We start from the raw sequence: 27998 nt of genomic DNA on the forward strand, positions 1-27998 counted from the left end.
TTTGGAGGAATAGTAAAGGCCTAGCTTTAGAGAAGGAGGAGGAAGAGGAAGAAGAGGAGGAGAAGGAGGAGGAGGGAAAGGAGGAGGAGGAGGAGAAGGAAAAGGAGGAGGAGGAGGAGAGGAAGAGGAAGAAGAAAAAGAGGAAGAAGAAGAAGAAGAAGAAGAAGAAGAAGAAGAAGAAGAAGAAGAAGAAGAAGAAGAAGAAGAAGAAGAAGAAGAAGAAGAACCCAGAGAACCCTGTTTCCAAACCTTGACACAGGACTACCATAAGTCTAGGAGGAGGAGATGTACGGTCTATCAACTGTTACCTGTCCACTCACCAAGAACAAAAGCCATGGGGTGGGGTGGAAGAGCCAAAGTGGCTGCCTGCCTCCCCACTCTGGGGCACTTGTCACTCATGTTCAGGCCTTGCCCAATGGACCTGACTTCTCTGTTCCTTGCAGTTCACCTTGCATTGAGTACTAAATAGAGTGGTGATGCCTCCAATGGACTTGTTTCTTGGTTTTGCATCTCCTGAGATTATTTTTGTACTTTTATTAGTTAAACATTTGTATAAATTATATGTATGTTTGGTTTATTAAAATAAAGTCTTTAATATCACTTTAATATCACTTTATTAAAATAAAGCCTTTAATATCACTGTGGTTTTTTTTTTAATGTCTGCCTTGAGCTTACCCAGGTTGTGAACGCTGTCACAACCACTTCAAGTTCATATGTTCAACAGGCCTGTTATGGCTGGAGAACACTGGTCCACTATAGTTATCCACCACCTTATGCTCAAACCAGACAAAATCCAAGCATGGAGTGAGGAGATGACATCAAGTCCCACTGGTAGCTGAGGAGCTATTGGCAATTGATAGCTGCTGGGAAAAGAGTCCATTTTCATTAAGGGGTTGAGGGAGATGGTAAATACAATCTAAGTATATTGTCTGAAATTATCAAAGAATTAATAAAATATTTTTTAGCTAAAGAAATAAAGAAACACAGCCACCAAGCCCTGGGAGTCTTTCAGAACCAGCCATGAACATCTCCTGCTGGGGAATTCAATGTCTACCGACAATGAGCCCCATCTGAGCCAGGGAATCAGGACTCAGCAGGCTGGTACCCAAAACTGCTTCCCTTTTATTTCCTTGGGGGATCCCAATGGCCGATCAGAACACACTGACACTCTTACCCTGTTCCTCTGCAACACTTTGAGTTAAAGGCCATCGAGAAAGGAGCCCTTCAGAGGAGAGCTGGGAAAACAGACCGCAAGGGAAGGTTGATTAGCAGGGGTTCTTCATGTCTGGTGTTCCTCAAAGCCAGTGTCCTGGGCATTTTATTGCAAAACACCTATGCCTGGCATCTGTTTGTTCAGCTCACTATCATTACCCTGCTTTTCCATATAGTTAGACCCTGATCCTAGACTGGAATACTATGGAGATAGACAGATCCACAGATGCCAAAACTCCATGCGTACACCAAATCTCACTGGTAGACACCTGATTTCCACTTCTCCGAAATCCCCTTCACCTATTGGCACCATGCAAGTCCATATTTTAAGGAGTGCAGGTCCAACACTCTTTTTTTTTACTGAGGAGCTACAGAACTCTAACCGGCAGTTCAATAAATTGTATTACACCCCCCTCGCACCGAGTGCCCTACACGCTCTGGCTTTTCCATGTGTAATTGCAAGCTGTTATTAGCCCTGAGCTGTGTCCGTTACTGGCCACACTCTTGCTGAGCGGTCAATTTTTTCCCGTGCCATTTCCTTTGCTCACACCATGCTGACCACGTTGGCCAGAGGCGGCCCAGGGTTTATAGTGCCGCATTGATTTTTCTTTTCTCTCAATACTGACAGAATCATAGATCCAAGGCAAATAAAGAAATGCATTCTGGGGTGATGAAATGTCTTTCATTCAGGCTGGATTGAATCAAAGCCCATCACAGAAATGGAGGGCTCTGAAATGCTAGGGAAGCTCATGCCTCAAATTGCAGAAAAATAAATTTTATGTTTTCCCCATTTCGCTCTGGATTCGTAAATCACCTGGGGACATAGACAGTCGAGCCAATGACCAAAGTTGGGCAACAGCAACAATGTGAACAAAGAGTCACAGTGACCACCTTCATGAATGGGTTTTGCTTGTGATTTGGTATTGATGAATATTCATTTATTAGCTTAAGTAACACCCAGAGTCTCCCATAGCAGTGTCTTTCTATAACAGTGTTGACTGAGACTCTACCTTTGCTAAGCAACACAAGGGCAGTTTCACCCAGATGTGAAATTTAGAGTCATCCCTGTTAGAGGAGCAGCAATGACTGACCAAAAAAACATGGAGGAAATCTTCATTCAAACAAATAACACCATGCTGTGATGTGTAAATATGACCTTTGGTAATTAATTCAGTGATAACTGTACCTTGTTGATAGAGATTAATCCGCATTTGATCTTTAGCACACACAAGAGTGCATTTTCACAGAGACAGTAGGATAGTTAATAAAGATTTCTGATACAGGAAATCAGGAGACCTGGGTTTTCATCCTTGCTCTTCCATTAATCACAAAGCATCATCTTGAGCAGGCTCTGTCTTTCTTGACCTTTCTTTCTTCATTCTGAAAAATGGAAATGGTAACAATGACCATGGGTACTTTTGATGGTTCAGTTGGTTGCTGCATGTCAGTAGCTGGTGTGGAAACTGGGGCTTCTTATGAAATATGAATCACAAATGTGAGATGTGAGATGTGCCATTACCAAGGATGGCACTGAAATACATTGCTAGACAGCACAGCTGCCTGCCCCCTGAAGACTATTACCTAGTGGGCATTCCACATACAGCAATGCTCAAAAGACTACTGCATTATAATTATTATCCTTCACTGTAGCTATGTAGTTTAGAAATGAACCTCTATGCATCTGAGCAATAATAACTTGTGTATGTTTGCATGTGTAAGCAAGTGTATGTATAACTATCTGCAGGAACAGTTTGTACTTAAACAAATCTGTCTACAAAATGACTCACTTCCTATGCGCAATTTTTGAACCATTCAAAACTCAGGTATGTGCTTATTTGTTTTCCATTCTGCCAAATCCCAATCAATAACTCAAAGTAATGGGTCATTAATGTATAATTTATAATGTAAGTTGAGTTCCTGGGTTCCATCCTCAACACAGAGGAGAGAGACACAGAGAAGGAAGATAGGGTATTTTAGTTAGGGCTTCTGTTGTTGTGATAGAGACCATGGTCAAAAGCAACCTGGAGAGAAGAGGGTTTATTTGGCTTTCATAGGCTGAGTCACAATCCATAGGAGGGAGCCAAGGTAGGAACTCAAGGCCGGAACCTGGAGACATGGACTGAAGCAAAAGCCATGAAGGAAAGCTGCTAACTGCTTGCTCTCCATCGCTCACTCATTCCAAATTCTTATACAGCCCAGGACCACCTGCCCAGGGGTGGCATTGCCACCAATAGTCTTGGTCCCACTGCATTAATTATTAATCAAGAAAATAACCCTCAGACATGCCCAAGGGCAATGTGATGGAAGTATCTCTTCAATGGAGGGTACTTCTTCCCAGATAACCCTAGCTTGTGTTGTTGACAAAAAAAAAAAGACAAAAATGAGGGTCAATGCAAGTTAAAGCCCCAAAGAATATATTAATATTAAAAATAGTTTCTATAACCCATCAAATCCAGGTCCCCCAAACTTGAAAATATGATAAGCACAACTAACAAGCTTGACTTTGGAAAGGCATGTGATGATGCCAAGTAGTGCAGGACACTTTTCATACCTCAGCATCTCTCTGTAATGTCAAAGTTTTGGAGATACCCAGCTTTTCATTCAGCTCTGGTGTCTCTCATATAAACTACACTCATTTGAATGTCAGTCATCAGTACCCCAACCCTCAGGATCTGTTTAAGATCTTCTACCAAAAAAGAGCACAAAGTTCTTTATTTTCCAGTGTAAATGACTACAGCTAAGAACTAGCTGATTGTGGCACACTTGGCCTTAAAGTGCTCAGATGCATCTATAATTGGAGATGTCAAGGCCTTACTTGGAGATCAGGAAAAGCCCCTGTAGTTTTCTGTGCTTCAGGAAGTGTGCGTACAGGAACCCCTGGGGCAGGTAAGGCTCTGGAAATCAGAAGTGCTGGCATCTCTGCCCTGTACCCTCTGAGGACAGAGGGGCAAGTGAGGCTCTTCTTTGCTGTTGATGGATTTTCTCAGATTGTCCCCAAGAAAACTCTGGTTTTTATTTTGTTTTTCAATCTTAAAAAAGGACATCTATGTCTCTCCCTCCAGATGGAATACTTGAAGTTGGTTTCTTGGTTGACTTTTTGTTAATAGTACTTGGTTTATTTGCTATAATATACAGATGGTTAAAAAAAAATAAACTCTATTAACAACATCTGTAAATGTAAAAGATATTTCTAGAATTAAAATCATGGACCAAAGGGTACAGGTTTTCTAACCTTTTAAGTAGAATGTTTTTATTAATTATTTGACAATCTCATTCATATATACAATGCATTTTGACCCTATTTACCCCATTTCTTCCCCCTAACTCCTCTAAAATCCACCACTCACCTTCCCATCCCCTCCCAGCTTCATGTCCCACCCCCTTTTTATTGCCCCTTTTATTACTTTTTATTATTTTTATACTCATTTCATTTGTGTTATCCATATACACTCATGGGTATGAAGCCATACCCTTAAAGAAAACTGACTCTGCCCCACCCCAGAAGCGATCAACCACCAATAGCTCCTCCACTTGTGGTTTGAATGGCCCTTCCTGGTTTTCTGCATTTGTGTAGTGAAAAGTCCCCCTTTTGAAAATTCATTTGACTCTCTACATATGTTGTCATCCCAATGACTAAGCCAGAATTATAAGCCTATGTGGTAAGACCGATGAAATGATAATATGGCAGGGCGGTGGTGGCGCACCCCTTTAATCCCAGCACTGGGAGGTAGAGCCAGGTGGATCTCTGTGAGTTCGAGGCCAGCCTGGTCTCCAAAGTGAGTTCCAGGAAAGGCGCAAAGCTACACAGAGAAACCTTGTCTCGAAAAGCCAAAAAAGAAAAAAAATGCTAATATGTATAAAACGTGCCCACTGCTCTTCAGAAAAGAATCTGGCTGATTCATGAATGCTCTTCCTCACACAAAGAACATACATCAAGTTAGCATGCTTCTTAATCCCAGACTCCCCTGTACTTAGATTGCTGATTGATTTAAAGTAGGTATCTACAATCATTTGAGCCAAAAAAAAAAAAAATACTCTGCTCAGTTCTACACTTGGGCCTTGAGGAATGTGCATTCAATAAGCACCTTGTGAGCTTGCATGAGTCAGGGTCTAGCTCATTGCCATCCTGGATGTCTTGGAGAAACAAATACCAAAAAAAAAAAGTTCAAGATTTAGCCAGTAGGGAGGGGCTATTGTCACATGACTGTGACAGAGGCATGCCCAAGGGTATGAGGGTCTCAAATATCTATCCCATCTACGGCGAGAGGCAAAGGCCTGAAAATGCCTCCTTGGCATATCTGAGCTGAGCTGAACTTTTGAGCTCAGGATGAAGAGGCAAAGGGAGTTAAAGCCAATACAGCAAGAGCAGGAAGGACAGTGGGGCCTAAGCATCCAGGGAATGTGTCCCTTCCCTTCAAGACTATTCTTATGTATGCATATCCTAGACGGCCTCTGAGACAGTGGGAAGGAAATTCAAAAACATGACAATATTGCTAGCTGAAGCATCCCTGAGAGGAAAGTGTAAGAGAAAGGGCCACATACCATGTGCCTTCTCCCCAGAGAGACTAGACAAAAACCTATAGTTGCTTCCTCTAACATCATGAAGAGTCCCTCGCTCACAGGTCAGAATCTCAAGGATTCAGATCACCACATGGTTTTGCCCCCCTCCAGAAACTCAGCCTTGCTCAGCATGCTACTGGAATTCTAACAATGGCCAACTGGGCATCTGGAAGAAAGGGCCCATCTAGGGCTCTGAGGATGAACCAGGCTCAGCTTCCACTTACCTCAGCAGCTAGAGAGAGGAATGAAGTGAGGAGAATGAGGCAGAGGGAGATGAAGTTGGCTTTGGGGAGGAGACAAAGGCAGAAGCAGAGTTGGTCTGAAGCCATGGGGACAAAGAAAATTTACCCTGAAAACTCACCCAACAGGCTCTCAGGAGGTGGCCCGACAGCACCTGGTTATCATTCACCTTAATTCAAATCAATTCTGATTTGCTGGGACATCAGCTGTCTGAAGAGATAGGTGACTTCTCCAATATATCCGTGCTTATCTTTCTCACTGGCTAAATTAGTAAATTTAACAAAGATGACAAGAAAAAGAAAAACTTTGGGGATTTGGTGACAGAAGATGTCTGGATAGAATCATAGGCATCAAAGAAGACTGATCAGAATGCTCACTGTGTGTGTGTGTGTGTGTGTGTGTGTGTGTGTGTGTGTGTGTGTGTGTGTCCACAAAAATCATTTCATATCTCTTTAGGAAACTTTCAAGTCATCTAAAGAGTCAGTCTGCCAGACACGTTAGGTATCAGAAAGCAAATTGTTCCTAAAATGAATGAAAGGTCATCATTAATATGATTACTGCAACTAAGTATCTGGAGAAAGATGAACATAAAATTTAAATGCAAAGCAGTATTCTTATAATAGTTCCTTTTAGAAACCTTTAGAGGTAAAATTGCCTAAGTGTTACCCCACATCTGAAGGAGAAATATACCCAGCTTTGGGTAGGTTTGCCACGAATCTTAACAGGCTGGATTCTCTCCCTAGGGAGGTAAGGGAACATTTAAGACAAAAGCATCTGGAGCCTTCATCTGGAATAGAGAATTCCACCAACAAAGTTAAACCTCACAGTATACACAGTATATTCAATGCTGTGTCCCCAGTGCCTGGAACCATGCCTAGCAGGGCAGAGTCACCGTAAGTATCTGCTTAGTAAAGAATGATGAAAGAAAGAAAGAAAGAAAGAAAGAAAGAAAGAAAGAAAGGAAGGAAGGAAGGAAGGAAGGAAGGAAGGAAGGAAGGAAGGAAGGAAGGAAGGGAGAAAGAGGGGAAGGGGAGGGAGGGAGGGAGGGGAGAGGGGAAGGAATGCCTTGTTTCTGATGAACTTGTTCATACCAAACCCTTCTGACACCACATCACTAGCATGACACTCTTGACAGATCCCTCCAGACCCAGTTGGTATCCTCTGCTTACAACCCTCTTCCTGGATTTCCTCCTGGCTGGTTCCTCTTAATCAGGTTTCTGTCAGTTATCACATCCTCAGAGTGGCCCTCCATGACCACTCTGTGTTAGAGGGAAAGGAGATGCCCCACAAGGGAACACCAGATACCTCTGTTACCTTCTTCAGAGTAATTATTACTCTCATAAAATACATTTATATCATGTGTTCCTTTTCAAAGACTACCTTGACAAATACCATAATCTTAATAGCTTGAATATAACACAAGTCTTATCCTATTTTTATAGTTCAGAAGTTTGATGTAACTCTAGCTACAATCAAACCATGGTATCTTTGAGGATCAGTTCCTTTCTGGAGACTCTAGTGAAGACTTCATTTCAGAACCTTTTGTGTCTTCCAGGACCCACTCACAGTCTTTGGCATTTGACCCATGCCTCGAACTTCAAAACCCAGGTATTGCATTTCTCCAATCATTCTTTCATGGTAGCATCTCCCTCTGGCCCCATTCAAGAAGTATTCTCACTTTAAGGACCCCTGTGATTAGCTTAGCTCCATCTTGATCCTCTAGGATGATCTCATCTCAACGGTACTGGAAAAGGAATGGAAGAGCCAAGAGATGAGAAGGAGAGCTGTGAAATGCTATCATCCGGACAAAGCATGGCTGTTACACCATAAACTCGCAGCAGCTACAGCGATCTGCGTAACAACAAGCCAGGCACAATTCCAGCATGGGTGAGATGAAGGCTACCAAGGCCCCACCCCATCCGAGGTGCTATTAGCAATCAGTGGCCACTGGAGGAGAAAGTCAGTTCGGCAGAGGAGAGAGCTGTTGGTAGGTTGTCCATGCCACAGTGGGTGACTCCATACCCATGTGCACCTGAGCAGCATTCATTGGATTCAGAGAATTATTTTTTTAAGTAAAGATGAAGTAAGGAGGAAGATTGTGAGAGGCCATCCCTCACTCCCACATTTCCTCAGAGTGCTCTTGAGTAGAAGCAGCAGGAAATATTAGTTGGCAGGATAGAGGAGAGAGAAACAGTTACAAAATACGAGATAGAACTCTAGCTAGAGATAGACTCAGGAGGGCCTTGACCCTAATCCATTGAGCCTCAACTGTCTCTGCCCTAGGGTATTTAAAGAAATGCCAAGGGATGGAGCAAAAGACCTCCCCCCAGAACAGCCAAGTGCAGACCATCTCACATACCTGTACTCAGGCCCATGGTCCAATCATCCTCTTTATGCCGACCTGCTGGGGAAAGCCACCAAGAAAAATGGGCTCCAACACAAGATTCCTTAGGAGGGATTGAGGGGGAGTTGGAGGGAGGAAGAGGAAGTGGATATTATCGAGATACATTGCATACATGTGTGAAATCTTCAAAGAATGAATAAAACTAAATTCCTTAACTTAAAGACACTTGCAGAGTCTATTTTGCACATAAGGATCATGTTCACAGTCCCAGAAATTAGGGGATAGACAGGTTAGGGGGCAGTATTATCCTGCCAACTTACCACATACAACACTAACTTACTCCACAGGTTGAAAACTTGGTGGCAGCCAGGACTTTGTCTCATTTGCAAGTAGCACAGAGATCAGCAGCAGGTACATGTGGCCACTGAGGAAAGGTTTTTGTGAGACAAGTGAACACCGAACAGTTTATTTGTTCTGATATTTGCTGTGCTGTGGTGGTCCTTGATCATCTGTAAAGTATTTCTGCTTCACCTAAAATGCCCTTTATAAACTTACAACAAATATGTACTATAATTCTTCAAGACTGCAAGCAGGGTAAGAGCACTTTAATTAAAAGGTGCAGAATATAAGAATAAGAGACTGAAAATACCCAGCTTAAACATCACATCCCCTCCAATGAAGGCTCTGGTGTCAGTACAGAAGAGGGGACAGAAATGCTGTTAAGGACCAGAGATGGTAGATGACTACAAGAAAAGGTGTTGCCAGGATCCAGCAGAGCAGCTTCCTGTAGGCACTTAGTGTGCAAACAGTCGTACAAACTCAAGCCAGACCAAATCCTAGTACGGAGAGAGGAGCTATTGGCAACTGATAGCTTCTGGGAGAGGGAGAGTCAGTTTTCCTTCAAAGTGTGGCCCCTGGTAGGCTAGCCACACTCCAGCAGAAGGGCACACATCCAAGAGTATATGGGCAGCACCAACTGTACTTGATGAGTTGCAAAATAAATAAAAAGTAAAGAAGACACAAAGTTGAGTGGGTTGGGAAGGGGAGATGGATCTGGGATGTGTGGTGTGAGTCTGAATATGATCAAAATACATTGTATGAAAGTCTCAAAGAGCTGATTTTTTTTAATGAGAAAAAAGTATTTGAAAACTTCACATCCCTTCATTCACTCTAAAGGAAAAGTCCCCGGTAGGATTTACCAGAAACAAGCTTCGCTCGTAATCCCTCTTCCTTGAGCAACTTCTTACTATGTAAAATAACAATTTCTTGGCGAGTGTAAGAAATGGAAAAACTTACATCCATAACCCTTTCTTTCCAATTAAGACTGGTACATCATCATCTGCCCCATCTTTGACCTGCTGGAGTGTGCAAAGGGACTGGTCCTGAAGAACGATAACCACAGAATCTCCATGACTTAGAAAAACAACATATCCAAGAGGAGTTTCAGTGAGGGCCCAGCCCAGTGATGATAATGTACCAGAAACCAGAGGCCTTGAACCAGACCAATGACTCATTGCAACGAACATTTTGTGGGTGGGCTGATTGGACAAAAGGGGTACACTGTATGACACGCCACAGCTCCCAATGCCACTAGGATGAACGAAGAGGTGTGGGAAAGATGGAGGAGTGAGGTGGGGTTGGTGTTTTTATTTTTGGTTGTTTTATTTTTAATTAATTTGGGGGGCATACTTCAGGGGTGAGGAGCAGATATGAAGGAACTGGAAGGTAAGTGGAGTTGGGGTGCATGATGTGATATTTCCAAAGAATCAACAAAGATATATGTTTAAAATAAAAAAATATATTACAGTATTAGTCCAAAGGAAAACAGATTAATAAATTACAATGCTTTAGATTGAGGGCAGTGTGGTCTTTAACAACGTGAGTGTCTGTCATCAATGTAAGTACAAGCCTCACTGTTTTCTAGTTGTGTCCATCTAGGAAATCCATTTGACAACCTGAGCATCTTCTCAAAACAGGGAGAAGGGTGCCTTCTCATCAATGAGAAGGAACCTGGTGAGTATTTGTGTGATGTGCACTGAGCCCTTGTTAATCTAAGTTCCCTTCCCCCATCCCTCCCAGTCTTGTCCTAGAGGCTAGAGGATGGAAGATGGAGAGTAGCTAAAGGCAGGCAGAAAAGGAAGAAAGACAGTCGGGCCAAAGTGAAGCATGCCAGCCTGCAAGCAGGAAAAGCGGCTGTTTCAAAGAGGAAATCAGTCGTGATGGTAATACGTCATCTGGTGGTGAGCACCCAGGGGAAACATGGCGTTTCCTCCAGAGATGGTAGTGAGGAGTCTAGCATCTGAGTCTTCCCTCAGAGACCATTCCCTGACCTCACTGAAGATGATGTGCCAACATGCCTTGTGCATAGAAAAGTCAGGACATCTGTCCATCAGAGCAAATGAAGTACGGAGCTGACTCCACATGGGACCTGCCTGGTGATCCTACAGGTGAACTGCTCTTCCATTCTATCCAACTGAAAGGAAGAGAGTTGATGAGAGAAGAAAATTAGATGAATTATGGGTTTTAGTGTTTTAATTCGTGGAGCATCTTCCATCCAGATAGTTGTGGCTATTCTCCACAGCCCATTCCCAGTGCATGAAAATGTATCGTCTCTGCTGCTGATTCCTTCCCATGCCTTTCCAACCATCAAAATCACTTGATTGGAGGGATGAACTAATTTACATCACACTAGCAAACATCCCAACATCTCAATGATTAACACATGAAAGGTTTATTTGTTACTGTCCCATCTAGGCAATTTATCTAGTTTTCAATTTGTTCCATAAAGTGACTTAAACACCCAGGGTGATGGAGCCTCCAGGCCTTACACCTATACTGTCAGATCACATGACCTGCCCTATTGATATAGCAATGGAAGAAAATGCTGGATGGTCTGGCAGGGCAATGAAATGCTTCCACCCTGGAGCAGTAGGCATACATTCTACACTTCACCCACTAACCAGAACTAGTCCCATGACACAGTCAACTAGAGGGACTGAGGAAGCATAAACTTCCCAAGGAGCAGGAAAAGCATGCTATGGATGAGTCTTCTCTACATCTAAAGTCCTTTAAAACTACAGAGTCCTGAGAATATATCAAAGACAGGAGCCTCTGGGTGTGAGTCCTAGGGATCTTACTTAGGAGTTGGCTCTGAGGGCATGCATTCATATTATTCATTCTTTATTGCCTGGTGCCTTTAGATAAAGGCATGTTTTTTGTTTCATGTTCATTATTCAAGTTCCCTGAGGATAAATGCCCTACCTCAATTTTAATTCAGAAAATATATTTACTGATTATACACAGTAGAATTACAATCCGGTGTTAAATCTTGAGCCTGAACACAAAACCAGAACACAAGTCTGGTGTTCTGAAACATGGGCACCGGTGAGACACTGTTAAAATTTATTTTTAATTGAGATAGAATTTACATGCTACAAAGTTCAATGCCTTTTAGAACACTCACCAAGGTTGTAAACTATTATCAAATCCCAGGATGTTTTCATCTTTCAGAAGAGAAGCTCCATATTCACTCCTGATACCCCACTTCCATCTTTCTGATCACTAAATCTGTCTTCTTTCTCTCTGTGTGTATCTACTTATTCTAAACAATTCAAATGTTGTCATATAGTGCATGCCTGTTGTGTCTGGCTTCTTTCACTTACTACAATGCTTTCAAAGTTCATCCATGCTGAAACTTAAATCAATACTTATTTATTGCTGAACATGATCCCACTATATACCTCATTTTGTTTAGTCATTAATTCATCAATTACCGTTTGGGTTGCCTCCGTCTGGGAGTGTTAGAAATAACACAGTTGCAAACCTGCATGCACCTGTTTTTGTGAATATGTGCTTTCAGTTCTCTTAGGTCTATACCTAGGAATGGGACTGCTGGGTGACATAAGCAATTCTGTGCGTCACAGAACTTTCTCAAGTTCACTTATCAAAACATAATAAGAAAATAATGCACCCCAGGGGGATGTTATAGGGATCAAGTATTAAAATAATCAATGAGGCTTGGTCAGTACAGTGCTTGCCATACAAGGATGGGGACCTGAGGCAGATCTCCAGAATTCATGTGTTTTGGTTTGTTTTTTAAATCTTGGCATGGTGCACACTCGTACTCATGGCACTGGAGAGACAGAGACTAGAAGACATATGGAGCTCGCCTGCCAGCCAGCCTAGCTTAGAGGTTGAGTTCCAAACAGTGAGAGAGAGAGACCTTGTCTCAAAACACGAAGTTGGGAGGGGGATACATTGGAGGAGATATGGGAGGGAGTTGGAGTGAATAAATGAGAGTGTGGATATGATCATGTTTCATGGTTTACATGTGTGAAATTCATAAGAATGTAGAAAAATATAAAGATTGGTAGTTCCTAAAGAATAATACCCAGTTTAGTCTCTGACCACCACACACACATGAACACATGTGCACCTATATATGTGAACACCACACACACACACACACACACACACACACACACACACACACACACAGACACACACATGCCAACAAAACAAAGAATAGTACTCTATGCATACTAAAGCTGGAGTAAACCCTCAATAGCATCAAACTTCAAAAGCAAGAAACAGGACATTTCACACACACACAGTAGGTACTCAAGAAACATAAGCCCACAGAAGGATTTCTATAATTATCAAACAATGAGAAAAGAAACAAATCATTAAGTGGTGCTAAGGATCCTGAGCATTGCCTCCTGACAAACAGAAGCAAGAGAATCAAGGAAGACCATGAATCTGTGTTGGATTTATTTTCCTGAAGCAGAACAATGAATGTTTTCCTGAAATGAAATAAATTTACCTGTGTCTTTCAGGGTTTTCATACTGGCAACCTAGCTCCTTAAACAGCCTCTGGTGTGCTAGATACAACAATGCTGTCCACCAGGTACAGATACAGGCAGTATTGAGGAAGGCTGCATGCTCCCAGATCCTTCATGGAGGCATTCTGCCAAATCTCCTTTCTCTGCAGATGTTAAATATGGAGTCACACCCCTCCCCAACCATCCCAAGAAGGAAGCTTTGCAGGTGTTAAATATGGAGTCACACTCCTCCCCAGCAATCTCAAGAAGGAAGCATCAATTTTTTTCATTAACCCACAAATTGGCATCCATTCATGAGAGACATGTCACTACTGTTTTGGCAGTGTGCTCATTCAGGTGTTCTGTCTAAATTGAGACTTTTAGGCACTAATAATAATTAACTACTTTCTTAGCAATGAAAAAAGTCTTAAATGCCTATTTACTTAATGGTCCCCTAGGGTGTCTTTGTTTTGAATGGGATAAAAAAAAAATCTTAGCTGCAAAATAAGCAGGTGATTCTAATCAATAAAGCCAGAGGACTGTATTGATTACAAGAACTCCATTCTTTAGTCATTAACCCTGTGAATTCTCTACCAAAGCTGGAGAGGACTATTTCTGTTAGGACATAGGCTCATTCAGAAACTAGAATCTCATTTTACTCTTGTGCCCACCATTCAGCCTACAGGGCTCAGTTCAGGGAATCCACCCCACAGACAGGCAGGTGACCCCATTCGCCCTCTCCCAAGAGTTTTGGAGCTTGCTCCCCACTGGTGATGATGGATTTTATAGTAAGAAGTAGGGTCTAGCCTGGGGTTTCTTTTGCAGAGGTAAAGTTCCTTTTGGTGTTAGCAAAAGTTTCTGTGTCATACTGGATCAGACATAGTGTTGATTTGATTAATGAGAAGTAGTATTTGAAGCTATGTGTACTTGCAATGTACCTGTAATAGGCTGGATCCTCTGAACTGGCTAAGTGTAGAAATTTTATGGTTATTAGTACTCAATGAACTAAACACAGTTTATACTCATTGTTTTTCTCTGAAATCCCAGCTAATAAGGAATAACAGTGTGGACATACACCATTGAGAACCAGGGATGCTGAGTTCAGTTCCAAATTTCCCTCTGACCCAGCCATTTCCTCCTTCATGCCTGTATGTTCAGCTATAAGTGATTGCATTTCAACCGATGTTTAATGGTTGTAATGAAAATATCTTTCACTGGGGTAATCAGGCAGATTATGCTTTGTAAGTCTAAAGTAGGGTTTAACATTCCACTGACACCGATTTTCTGTACTTTGGCACTCAAGCCTCGGGGATCATCTTGGAAGACAGGATGAAAGAATCATAAGAGACAGCAGTACGGAAGGACCAGAGTAAACCAGTATCTTCAGAACAAGACGGCTACACTCATGATCTCACAGCAGCGATGGTTGCCTGCACGAGATCTACACAAGACCAAGCCAGCCAACACTCTAGCTTTGGAGTAGTAAAGGGTCCACAAGCCCACATGCCTCACTGAGGAGCGGAAGAATTAGTTTTCTCTAAGGATGTAGCTCCAGGAAGGTCAACCACACTCCAGTGGTTGGCCCCATAGCCAGGAAAATATGCACAGGACAAATTGGAGTCTATTGTTCATTATTTTTAAAGAGCACAAAGATAGAAAGTAGAGAGATAGAAGTGGAGCTAGCAGGAGTTAAAGGGAGGGATTGGAGGTAAAAATGATCAAAAACATACTGTGTGGAATTCTCAAAGAATTAATAATTTTTAAAGAACTTAGAGAAAAAAAATAAAATAACGCATGGTTTGAGGTTGCACATTGAAGGTATTACAAGAAGCAGCCAACATTCTCAGCTATGCTTTTAGGTACAGAAATTACTTTAACCAAGGCACTTCTGATAGAGGGCCTCAGTTATGTGAGTATGTAGAAAATAAGAATTAAGAGTATGTAGAAAATTAAGGATCCATGATAAATTGACATTTCCACTGACAATTCAAAGATTTGAATTTTCTAAATCAAGAATGCGAAGCTGGAGCAGAGGCTGGGGCTCAGCTCAGTTGGTAGCTTGCTTGCACAGAACACACCAAACCCCTGGCATAATCCCAAGTACTGCATAAACTGGGAATATTGACACACATCTGTACTCCTGGCACTTGGGAGGTAGAGGCAGAAGGATCAGGAGTTCAAAACAATTCTTGGCTAAATATCAAGTTCAAGACCAGCCTTATATAAGAGACTGTTCCTCAAAAACAAGAAAATAAATGAATTAAAGAAAGCATATATAGAGCTAGGCATGGTGGCACACTCCTTTAATCCCAGCACTCAGAAGGCAAAAGGGAAGTGGGTCTCTGAATTTGAGGCCAGCTTGGTCTGCAGAGCAGTGTCCAGGACAGCCAGAGCTGTGCAGAGAAATCCTACCTTCCTCAAACAAACAAACCAAAAAGAACACATAGTTAAAACAACCTTGACATAAAGGGAAATTACATCACATCTACTTTTCTAAATACAAACTTACCACAAGCACTTTGAGGAGGGAATAATGAGATAATGATATTCATGTTGTTTTAATCATTGCAAGTTCTTATTTGGAACTAAGAAAGAAAAATGTCCATGTAGCTTGAGTTTTCCTGTTTGGCCCACAGTCAGGACAAATCTCTCTCACCTGCCAGTCCCACAGCCGCTCAGACCCGACCAAGTAAACACAGAGACTTACATTGCTTACAAACTATATGGCCGTGGCAGGCTTCTTGCTAACTGTTCTTACAGCTTAAATTAATCCATTTCTATAAATCTATACCTTGCCACATGGCTCATGGCTTACCGGCATCTTCACAGGCTGTTTCTCATCGTGGCGGCTGGCAGTGTCTCTCTGACTCAGCCTTCCACTTCCCAGCTTTATTCTCCTCCTTGTCCCACCTATACTCCCTGCCTGGCCACGGGCCAATCAGTGATTTATTTATTGACCAATCAGCAACACATTTGCCATACAGAACATCCCACAGCATGTCCACCAAATCCTCGAAGTAGAATAACCCAGAGAACAAAACTACTCATAGCAGCACAGGCTGCCAAAGGGTTAAAAGCAACAACTAAATCACAGAGATTAATCGCCAGGGGTCAGAGAGGAAGCTGAAAATAAGACATGGCAGCCACTTAGCTCAGATCCTGGAGGTGGAATATAATTGAACCATGTCTTTTCCTTCTTGATTGTTGATGTTCTTTGTCTTGAGTGTTCTAGGCTAGACTGGGCTCCAAAAATGTTGACATTGATACTGGAAAGGACAATGATAGCAAATACTTATAGGGTTGAGAGATTTTTGAGGATGTCACAGTGTGATCTAGAACAAAGCCTTTCCCTGGTTGTCTGGCTCCAAATGTCCCCTTCCACTGCCTCATAGTCCCCATCAACTAACAAATTGATGTACAGATTTTCAACTTGACTAAGAGGCTCTTGAGGCTAGTTGACCTCAGAAAAGAAACAGAGAGTCCACATTTGATTCCAGCCCTCCACATCACAAAAGGAAGGGGTTAAGAAAAGCCATGAAAGCCGGGCGGTGGTGGCGCACGCCTTTAATCCCAGCACTCGGGAGGCAGAGCCAGGCGGATCTCTGTGAGTTCGAGGCCAGCCTGGACTACCAAGTGAGTTCCAGGAAAGGCGCAAAGCTACACAGAGAAACCCTGTCTCGAAAAACCAAAAAAAAAAAAAAAAAAAGAAAAGCCATGAAAAAGGAAATACGAACAATGAAAAGATTACCCCTCAGAAATGTGATCACTGCCTCCCACCTTGAATCCCCAAACCAAGATGATAACTTTCATGCTTGTTCATCATCCCAGAACTTATTATACATTTTGGCCACTACTTCATTAAACATCATCACCTCCCATCATGAAAACCACATCTAGTTCAAAACCATACTTCTTGTTGGTTTGACAGATTAATACAGTAGCTTCCCCATGAAGGACTAACATTCCTTCCAGAAAAACTGACTACAAAGTTAAAAAGCATTAATGGCAATTCCTTGTTACCTTGTGTGGTGGTTTGAATGAAAATGTCCCGCATAGTCTCTGGCATTTGAGTGCTTTGTCCCCAGTTAAAGGCACTGTTTGGGGAGGTGTGGCCTTGTTGGAGGAAGTACAGCTCTGGGGACAGACTTCAAGAGTTTAGAGACATGCCATCTCTAGTTCACTCTCTCTTCTTCCTGCTTTTAGTGAAAGATATGAGCTCTTAGCTGCTGTTCCAGCACCCATCTGCTACCTCTGCTCTGCCATCAAGGACTCTAACCTTCTGAAACTGTAAGTTGAAATAAACTCTCTCTTCTATAAGTTGCCTTGATCACAGCAATAGAAATGTAACTAATACATTTTGATTAAAAAAAACTTTTGACTAAAAGCAACTTATCAGTGGAAAGGGTTTATTTTGGTTTATATTTCCAAGTTATTGTCTATCATTGAGGAGAAGTCAAGGTGGGAACTCAAGCAACTGGTCACAGTACATAAACAGTCAAGAGCAGAAAGAAATGAATGAAATATAAATATGAATGAATATGCCCATGCTGCCTGCTTGCTTTCTTAATCCACTTGCTCGGCTAGCTTCCTCTTATCCTAGATAGTTCCCCTGAAACTGTGCCATCCACAATGAGCTGGGTCTTTTACATCAATTAACAGTCAAGACAATCCCCCACAGACCCCATGATCACACAACTCCTCAGCTGTGGCTCTCTTCTCAGGCATTTCTGGGTTATGACAAAGTAGACATTTAAAACTGATCAGTACAGATATCAACCGAATAAGGAAAACAAGGGCACAAATAATCAGCAATGACTGAAAGCAAATACAGTTTTTTACACAAATACAATATAGTAAAGGTCCATTGTGCTCATTTTCTTCTTTCTTCATCTATTTTTCAACCTCTTAGGGGCTTCTGGTTATCACGCATTAAAATTGCACTTGAAAATAAACTTGTTACTTGTGAAAATGCCCCCAGAGCAAAAAGAAAAGGCTAAATAAGAGAGCACTGCAGGAGGTGGGAAAGGAAACGACATGCCAGCTACTCAGAACATCCCAGAACCCACATGTTCTACCTTCCCTAAGTCAATTGCTAGAACAAGCTTAGCTCCTGTGACCCTAGTTTGCTGCTGATGCAACCAGCACCTGTAGGCATATGTACAAACGTTGGCTCCAGAATAATTTTATGGGTGGTCTTGAAGAGCTGGCCTGATCCACCCAATGAACCACTCATTAAAAGAGAAAGTGTAACTCGAATTCTAAAAGGTCTTTAAAAAAAAAAAAAAAAAAAACAGTACCAGACATTGAGGTGAATGCTGAAAGATCAGAGAGACAAAGGAACAAGCACCTCCAACCTCTAGGACTCCTTGGCTGAAAGACTTTAGTTCCTGTCTCCTCATGCCTTATATATCTTTCTCTGCTCACCATATCATTTCCTGTCTCAACTTTCCTAGTGCTGGGATTAAAGGCGTGTGACTCCCAAGTATTGGAATTAAAAGTGTGTGCCACCACTTCCTGGCTCTGCTTCTTTCCTAGACTGAGTCAATCTCATGTAGTCCAGGGTTGCTTTGAACTCACAGAGATCCAGACTGATCTCTGCCTCCCAAGTGCTAGGATTAAAGGTGTGTGCCACCACTGCCTGGCTTCTATGTTTAATCAAGTGGCTTGTTCGGTTCTCTGATATTCAGGCAAATTTATTAGGGTATGAAATATATCACCACAGGAAAAGGAAGAGAAGGGGCATTGAAAATGCATCTTGGTCCCAAATATCCTCTGTGAATGATATATTGTGCACCCCAATAAACTTATCTGGGGGTCAGAGAACTGAACAGCCACTATATTAAACATAGAGGTTAGGCAGTGGTAGCACACACCTTTAATCCTAGCATTCCAGGGACAGAGATCCATCTGGATCTCTGAGTTCAAGTCCACACTGGAAACAGCCAGGCATGGTGGCATACACTTTTAATCCCAGTACTTTAGATCTCATGTCTTGCTTGGGAAAGACACATGCCTTTTTTTTTTTTTTTTTTTTTTTTTTGGTTTTTCGAGACAGGGTTTCTCTGTGTAGCTTTGCGCCTTTTCTGGAACTCGCTTTGGAGACCAGGCTGGCCTCGAACTCACAGAGATCCGCCTGGCTCTGCCTCCCGAGTGCTGGGATTAAAGGCGTGCGCCACCACCGCCCGGCGACACATGCCTTTAATCCAAGGAAAGTGATGGCAGGAAGCAGAAAGGTATATAAGGTATGAAGACCAGGAACTAGAGGCTTTTCGGCATTTAGGCTTTTTAAGCTTTTAGGCTTTTAGCAGCAGTTCAGCTGAGATCCATTTGGATGAGGACTCAAGAGGCTTCCATTTTAAGGAAACAGGATCAGATGAGGAGTGGTCAAAATGAGGTTAGCTGTGGCTTGTTCTGCTTCTCTGATCTTTCAGAATTCACCCCAATATTTGGCTCCTGGTTTGTTTTTTTTATTAATAAGATCACTTTAGATTCGTGTTACAATCCTCATTACCAAAATCATGTTCTTTCCATATGGATAATACACAGCTGCCATCCATTTCACTAAGTAGTAAGAAAAGCTATGACGCCAACAAGACCCTCACCTGGAACACCATTAACAAAAGCTCTCAACTAGAGGTGGGAGAGGGTCTCTAACCACGCATTCATCTTCCCAGCTAATTGCATGTTCTCAGGAAGCAATTCTGCCTTGGGGTTATCCTCCTCTACACAGCAAAACCCACAAACAAAATGCAGCCCTTTTCAGTGATGCTGCCCTTCCTGAGTCTCCGGCTGACCTTATTCGAGCAAGATGGAATGTTTTATCCTGGGTGAAAAGAGAACAAGGAAGTTTATGTTGCAGTAACTTGAGACACTGAAAATCAGCAAGTTCTTTTAATGAAATAAATTGCTGTTTGCAAGGTTTTTTTTAGAGCTGCGTTTTAATTAAACAATTTTTTTCTACAAAGTTAAATTTCAATTTAATTGTTTACCTCTAGTCTGTAGGCCTTTAGATTTGGTAGGGAAGAGGCATTGTTCCCTATCCAGACCTCCTTTTCCAAAACATAACCGCAAAAGTTTATCCAAAGCCACAAACCACGTGATTATACACAGGCAGACTTAAAACTCTCCATTCTTGAAACACGCCCCCCCCCTGCCCCCATAGGCAATGGGAGCCTCAGGAACATTCATGTCAGCTGGCGTGATGGGATACACCTGTAATGCCGGCAGTTGAAAAAGAAGTGAATAACTAATGGCCAGTTCAAAACCTGGCTAGGATGCTCAGAATATGAGGTATATGTGTGTCTCGTTGTTGTGCCAAATGCCGGACATAAGCAGCCTTGTGAGAGAAGGTTTATTTGGACTCGTAGTTCTAGGATATACAAGACGCCATGGGAGGGAAGGTGAGTTGGCAGGAGCTTGGACCAGTTGATCAAACTGCATCCGTAATCAGGAAGCAGATGAACGCTAGTGCCCAGCTGACCTCTCATTTTCATTTGGTCCAGAATCCGTAGGGCAGTGCCATTTAGGGTGAGTCTTCCTGCATCGATGATCCCAATCTAGAAGTTCCCACACATGCCCGTCTCCTAGGTGATTCTAGACCCTGTCAGGTTGACAATCAATAGTAATCATCACACTTAGCAAGACACAGTCTCAAAAAAAGCAAAGTAATAAAGCCCGCCCCCAAAATCCCATACTAGAAGTCAAAGAAGCCTACGCTCGGGTGTACGCATGTCTGAGGTCTGGTTTTCTGACCTTAGATAAGACGTTTCTTCCCAGCAGTAAGTTGTACAAAAGCTTTTCCCAGACTTGTGTTAATGGGGCAATTATAAGAATTAAAAAGCAATGGTGTGGAGGAGGAGGGGGAAAGGCCATAGAAAGTGAACCTCAGGTCTGTGACAGAGCTGCACAGTGGTAAGGAAGAGCAGAGGAAGAAGTGACTGATTCAAACTTGATAACTGTATAGGCCAAAGAAGCCCTGAGCTTTGGTATCTTGATGTCCAAGGTCACCAAAGAAATCAGGCATCATCTTCTAGCTATTGTGGAGGGGTCTCCTCATATCGATCCATGAAACTGGGACTACCACATTAAATGTGCCCAAAAGGTTACATTGAGACCCCATCTTCATTCCATGGTCCTGCATCTATTCTAAGGCTTGATTCGATCATTGATTTTTCTCACTCTTCACAGAGCCTCTGTTCTATTCAGAGCCTAGTCTCAAATTCTGAAGAAAAAAAAAAACCACCTCAGAAGCTAAGCTTCTAAATATGAAGATAATATCCTATTTTATAAGCTTGCCTCAACACTACACCAGGCAAGTCCACAACAGATCAGGAATCCAGGGGGTGAACTCAGCCATCCAGCAGGGGTATAAGGACCTCAGCAATCTATATGGTCCTGGCTATCAGTAGTTACATTCTTTCTGGTCAGCACTGAATACCAACTAGAAATGAAACTCAGTATGTTAATCAGTTTTTGGTCAACTTGACACAAGTTAAAGTCATCTGAGAAGAGACATCAATTGAGAAAACAACCTATCAGACTAGCCTGTAGGCAAGCCTGTGAGACATTTTCTTGACTGATGATTGATGTGGGTGACCCAGTCTGCTACGGGCAGTGCCATCCCTAGGCAAGTGGTCCTGAGGTACATAAGAAGGCATGCTGAGTAAGACATACGGAGCAAGCCAGTAAGCAATGTTCCTCCATGGTCTCTACTTCAGTTCCTGCCCCCAGCTTCCTGCCTTGAGCTCCTCTTTTGACTTGCCTTCATGATGGACTATAAGCTGTAAGATGAAGTAAGTCCTTTCCTCCCCAAGATGGTTTTGGGTCAACATTTTGTGACATCAACAGAAAGCAAATAAGGATACCCAGTAACAAAGCAGTAGCCCAGGAGGCTGTCCCTTTTCTCAAGGCAATTACAATCCACAATAATAAAGATGGAACTCAGCCGGGCGGTGGTGGCGCACGCCTGTAATCCCAGCACTCGGGAGGCAGAGCCAGGCGGATCTCTGTGAGTTCGAGGCCAGCCTGGGCTACCAAGTGAGTCCCAGGAAAGGCACAAAGCTACACAGAGAAACCCTGTCTCGAAAAACCAAAAAAAAAAAAAAAAGATGGAACTGAAAAGACTTATGACTGAAGCACAGACCACCATGATGAGTGAGACCCTGTTCTAGTTTCCTTTCTGATGCTGTGATAAGTACCATGGCCAAAAGCAACTTGAGGAGGAAGAGGTTTATTTGGTTCACACTTGCATACTACAGTCCATTGTTGAGAAAAGTGAAGGCAGGCACTCAAGCAGAGCATGGAGGAATGCTGCCTACTGGATCACTCGTCCTTGCTCACCTAGCTTTCTTTTACAGCCCAGGTCCACCCGCCTAGTGATGACACCTCCTACAGTGGACCCAGGCCCTCCTACATCAATTAGCAATCAAGGTAATGCTCCACAGACATGGCCACAGACCAATCCGATTGATGTTATTCTTCAGTTGAAGTTTGTATCTTCCTAGGTGACTCTAGATCAATGGTCCTCAACCTGTAAGTCATGAACCCCAAAAGACCATCAGAAAACACAGATATTCACATTACAATTTATAACAGTAGCAAAATTACAGTTATGGAGTAGCAAAAAAATAATTTTATGGTTGGGAGTCACCACATGAGAAACCATATTAAAGGGCTACAGCATTAGGAAGGTTGAGAACCACTGCTCTAGATTGTGTTATAGTCACAATAAAAACTAATTAGGACACATCCCATGTGGAGATATTGGGAAGGCCCTCAGAGGTGAGTGTTCACCTACTCAACCTCTACTGTACATCCTCTCTGCCTACCTTGACCTCTGTTGACATAATCTGGGCAGAATTAAACTATTTCTGGACCTTAGAGGATGCATAAAGGTAGCAACTGCCTTGATCTTTACCCAAGAAAGTCGATGTTTGGTTGTTTCTCTTTGTTCTACTTGAAAAGTAATAATTTTATATATTATATACATATAGATACAGAGTGAGGTTTCTATGACTGACTGGGCAACTTTGTCACACTTTCAATTTGTCTATATCCCTTAAGGGACTGGTCCTAACACCTCTAGTTAGATAACCAACTTGAAATACTGGGAAAGACTTCCCAGAGGAGGTGGCTTTTGAGCCAGCTCTTGAGAAACTAAATACAATTTTAATGACTGCTTTTATATCTCTGTTGGAGGCCAGAAGAGAGGAGAGAGAAAGGGCAATCCAAGCACCATGAAATAAGAAGAACAGAAGCATGAGGGTGGGTGAGAGCATTCTCGGGTGGACAAAGGGGACATGATTAATCCTTCAGTGATAGAAATCACAGAGCACAGCAAGTTTCATAAGGCTTTTGAGACCCTGTGCCAAATGAGATTACTTTGGGACACTGAAATTCTAACCATTGTATTATTCACAAATAATAGCTGAATAAAATAAAAACTCAGGTCAGTTTCACTATCTCAGTAATTGAAGTGGATCACTCCAATGCTATGATTTTCATGGACTGAGACTCTTGAATTGCTAAAATCATTTGAATGAGAACTTCTGACAACAGATATATATATTGAAATACACTTGTTAAACTACTCTGAAAAGCATTTTCCTATTTTTCATAAAGACCAGATTCATTGAGGAATATTGATCTAATGAGCACAAGGAAGAATCAGAAACTAGTCTCAGATAAAATTAATGGACAGACCTCTGACACATTTAGGGAACAGGGACAAAAAAGAAGGGAGGCCCTGCCATGTCTGAGCCCTAACTCCAAGCTCAGTCCATCCAGGTGGTGAATAAGATGTGGATTCCCTGAAGCTGCCAGATTTTTCCTATTACCAAGTCTTCCTAAGTGGCCAGAGATTCTCCATGAGCCTTGGGGCCTGAGAACCATGAAACCACCAGCAAGAACTGAGCAACTGTCTGCTGGAAACAGGCAGAGAATGAGAAAGGAGGACAGAATTCAGGCAATTCCTTCTCATTTTGCAGCTCTATCAGGTATAAATGGCAGAGAGATGAAGTAACTTTCCCTGTACAAACCCACTTCCATTCAGTTCTCATCCATTCCCACACCCTCAATCTATCCCAGGGGCTTCAATTCCTCTCCATCAACCAAGCAGACTTGTGTGCAGTGCATAAGAAACTTGTCAGGGGTGTATTTGCTGCCTGACATTTTCTACCAGACTGATAAAAAAAGAGTATCAAAATAAAAAAGCAAGTTTACAATAAAAAAGGATGGGAGCCATCCATCTTCTCTAGATGCTGCAGGTCTGTGAAGAACAAAGCTATTCTGACATTCAACTTCACTTTCAGTGACCTCCTCTCCTAAAATTAACCGTATGGAGGGCTTACCCAACACTAATTTTCCAACTTTTCTCAGTGCTCACCCAGCCATGCTCAGAAGGGAACGCAAGCCAGGATCAAGGCAGAGTGAGTGATCACCAACATCATTTGAATTAAAACTTTCTAATGTTGAACTGGCTGCAAGAGATACACCCTTTGATGGACATTGTACTTGAGCTCTTAAATTTTGTATTCCATGACCGGTGTGGTTAAAATCATTTTACTAACTCAGAAAGTGTGTATTAAGTACTGATTGTATCAGGCATTATTCACGGTGCTAGTGCTATGACAATGGGAGCAAGACTTCTTTTCTTCTAAACCTAAAACTTTAGTGGAGGAAATTATACAATAGCTAGGCAAGTAGATAGGTAATAGGTAGATGAAAGATAGGTAGATAGATAGATAGATAGATAGATAGATAGATAGATAGATAGATATAGACAGATAGAGAGATAGAGATGTAGCTAGAGTTTTCCTGCCTGGCCCACAGTCAGGACAAATCTCTCTCACCTGCCAGGCCCACAGCCGTCAGACCCGACCAAGTAAACACAGAGACTTATATTGGTTACAAACTGTATGGCCGTGGCAGGCTTCTTGCTAACTGTTCTTACAGCTTAAATTAATCCATTTCCATAAATCTATATCTTGCCACGTAGCTTGTGGCTTACCGGCATCTTCACATGCTGTTCGTCATCATGGCAGCTGGCAGTGTCTCTCTGACTCAGCCTTCCACTTTTCAGCTTTATTCTCCTCCTTGTCCCGCCTACACTTCCTGCCTAGCCAATGGCCAATCAGTGTTTTATTTATTGACTAATCAGCAACACATTTGCCATACAGAACATCTCACAGCATAGAGAGATGAAATAGATGGATGGATGGATAGTAAACTATAGTGTAATATGGAGAGAGAATAGAAGGTGGCAGTGAGAAATAGCTATTTCAAGTAAGATGCTCCTGGAAAATTCCCTTTTGCACAGATCACTGCAGGGGGCAAGGAGCAAGCCCTGCATCACTCTCAGGAGCCTCACAACAGAGATATTCATGCAAAGGCAGAGGGTGGGTGTGTTCAAAGTACATAGAAAACAGGGAGGGAGACAATGTGTGGGAACTCAGAAAGCAAGAGAAGTGGCAGAGACAAGGATGGATATGACAGAAGACTGTCCCTGGATTGCATTGGATATTGTAGACCACTGACAAACCCCAGCTTTGTCCTAAAGAGTGAAAAAGAACTACATAGTCATTATATTTGTGTTTTAAGCCAGTCAAGAATTCATTCTCAAAGGATCTCTTTAAATGTAGGCCCCTCCCTCTATCAAGTACTTCACTGTCCCTCAGAAAGCTGGCTCCATCAGTCCTTTACCTCCAGTATCAGGAGTGTTCCAAGTGAGTCCCTGACCATGCACTGCTCTCCCTCTGTGGTCCAGCAGAGGCACAAGATGCCTCATGTGCCACGTTTTGTTTGTTTCAGTTCATATATCATCCAAGAAGTAAGCTTTCATGAAACCAGTGTACATGTACACACCCAGTTCACTCAAAACCAAGCATGGAGTGATCTCATCTCACTGAAGGTTTTGTGGTAGGTCAGAGAAAGGAATGACATCAAAGAGCATGATGGTCAGTGTTGTCAACACCTAGGAAGCAGGCCTCTGAGCACACCAGTGAGGGATTGTCTAGGACACAGGTCTATATTACACTTAGCTAAGTGAAGAGGCCCACAAAGTTTTCCTAGTGAGATCCAGCAGAACTGCGTTAGAGGATTGCTTGACCATGTGTATGGTTGCTAGGTGATTGGAAGGATCTATACTTGGCTGAGCTGGGGGAGGTCTTTTGCTTCACACTTTGGCATTTCTATAATAGCCCTCTAGAAGAGACAGGAGGGACCCTCCCAATGCTATCCTGTGTTTCTATCTGTTTCTCTTCCCTCTCTCCTTCTATCTAATATCTGTTATCCCTCACTCCTCAAGAGTACTTTGTCATAAAATGTGCGAGCTGGGCTCCCAGCTGGGCTCCCACAAATGGCACCAGGAACAGGGACAGAGACTTTGCAAAAGGAGTGTTACAGGGCATTGTGGGTGTCAGGGGGCATGCCTAATAATGAATTAAAAATAAAGGTTATGGTATTTTATTCTCAGGATTGAAAGTAAGGTGGCTGAATGCCAAAGTTAAAAGTGAGGCTGCATCGAGTATCTCTCCCTATCTAGGTTTCTTTCTTTTTTTTTTCTCTCTCTCTCTCTCTCTTAATTTCTATCTATAAAAATTAGGGGGGGAAACATAATGTAGGAATATAGTATAAGAAAAAACTTAGGGTAATGTAGAATGTAGAAATATTGGGTAAGAAATAACTTAGGCAACAAGACAGAGGAGCTATGTCCTTGATTTTCCAACTATGGGACTATGAACTCCTGGGGAAGAATTGAAGTCATGAAAAATACCTTGAGGAAAACAGGCAGAGAAAAGATTCCTGTAGAAGCTTTTGGCCTGTGGATAGCTTAGCTTTAAGCCCTAAGTGTCAGGGGAAAAAAATTTCCCTGAGGTGTACAAAAATGAGACAAAACCCTACACTCCAGTGCCACTGGATGAAAACGCTTGCTGATAGCATCATATCATCAGAGTCAGTTTCCTCTTGAAAAAGCTGAGTTTAGGGAACAGAAGTCTTAGGGAAAGTCAGATTTTTTTCTTCTTACAAAGGCAAAATTAAACTTACCTGGAAAATCTATCAGACTGAGAAAAACACCTGTAATTTTCCTAGGAAAAAACAACAAAAAACCTCTTGGAATATGGCAAATCCTCTCTGCTAGTCCTGTCTCTCCTTTAAGCCATTATTAGAAAAACAGCAGCCAGAATCCCCTGCAGCCAGAGCCTATCCCTGAGAAAGTGTAGGCAGAAAGCCCAGCAGGGACAGCTTCATCCAGGGTGGAACTACAGCAGAGGTGGTATGTGACTCAGGGAGGGGCTGCTGGCATGAAGGCAGCAATGGAGGCTTTGAAATCCTCCCTGCAATGGGGGAGGCAGGGTCTAAGTTCCTAGATCAGGGACTCAAGCTCCTACCCACTGAACAGAAAGCACTTAGCAGAGGAACTGAGCTAAGGCATCAGTAACTCCTGCATCTTGGGGGAAGGGACAAGCAGGGACAAAGGAGATCTATCAGGGAAAAAATCTTTCTGAAAAGCTTTTATTTCAAGTACTTTCATTTTCTTTCACTGACCTGGTAAGGCAGGAAACAAGCGCCAATCTGTAAGTGTGTACATGGGCGAGTGCAGCTCACTCTGGGAAAAATATCAGGTGAAGGAAGTACACCTGTCAATGCCAGCTCAGGGAGAGCAGAATCCTCCCATGGTGAAAAAGCTCACTTGATCTTGATTTTCAGTATGAACACAAACTGTGAAAATGAAAAGGGGACTGTGGCAGACCCGAAAGGCAGCTTGGGAAATTTAGTTTGTAGTAGTGTGATGCTATAGCAAAAGTCAGCTTGGGAAATGTAGT

The 27998-nt window shown here is 42.5% G+C and overlaps 1 long non-coding RNA gene across 2 annotated transcripts; it reads right to left on the minus strand.

Moving 5' to 3' along the window:
* Positions 1 to 236: 236 nt before the first annotated feature.
* Positions 237 to 27889, minus strand: LOC128104446 (uncharacterized). 2 transcript variants are annotated; one of them, XR_008216007.1, is made up of 4 exons: positions 27721 to 27889; positions 2399 to 2592; positions 1175 to 1235; positions 237 to 860 (listed from the first exon to the last, which is right to left on the minus strand). It is a non-coding gene; the product is annotated as an uncharacterized LOC128104446 (long non-coding RNA). The 2 variants fall into 2 exon arrangements; XR_008216006.1 differs by having other exon boundaries at positions 237 to 1235.
* Between the last annotated feature and the right edge of the window lie 109 nt (positions 27890 to 27998).

This window comes from Peromyscus californicus, unplaced genomic scaffold, assembly GCF_007827085.1.
Source record: "Peromyscus californicus insignis strain IS unplaced genomic scaffold, ASM782708v3 Scaffold_11__1_contigs__length_118956290, whole genome shotgun sequence".
NCBI lineage: Eukaryota > Metazoa > Chordata > Mammalia > Rodentia > Cricetidae > Peromyscus > Peromyscus californicus.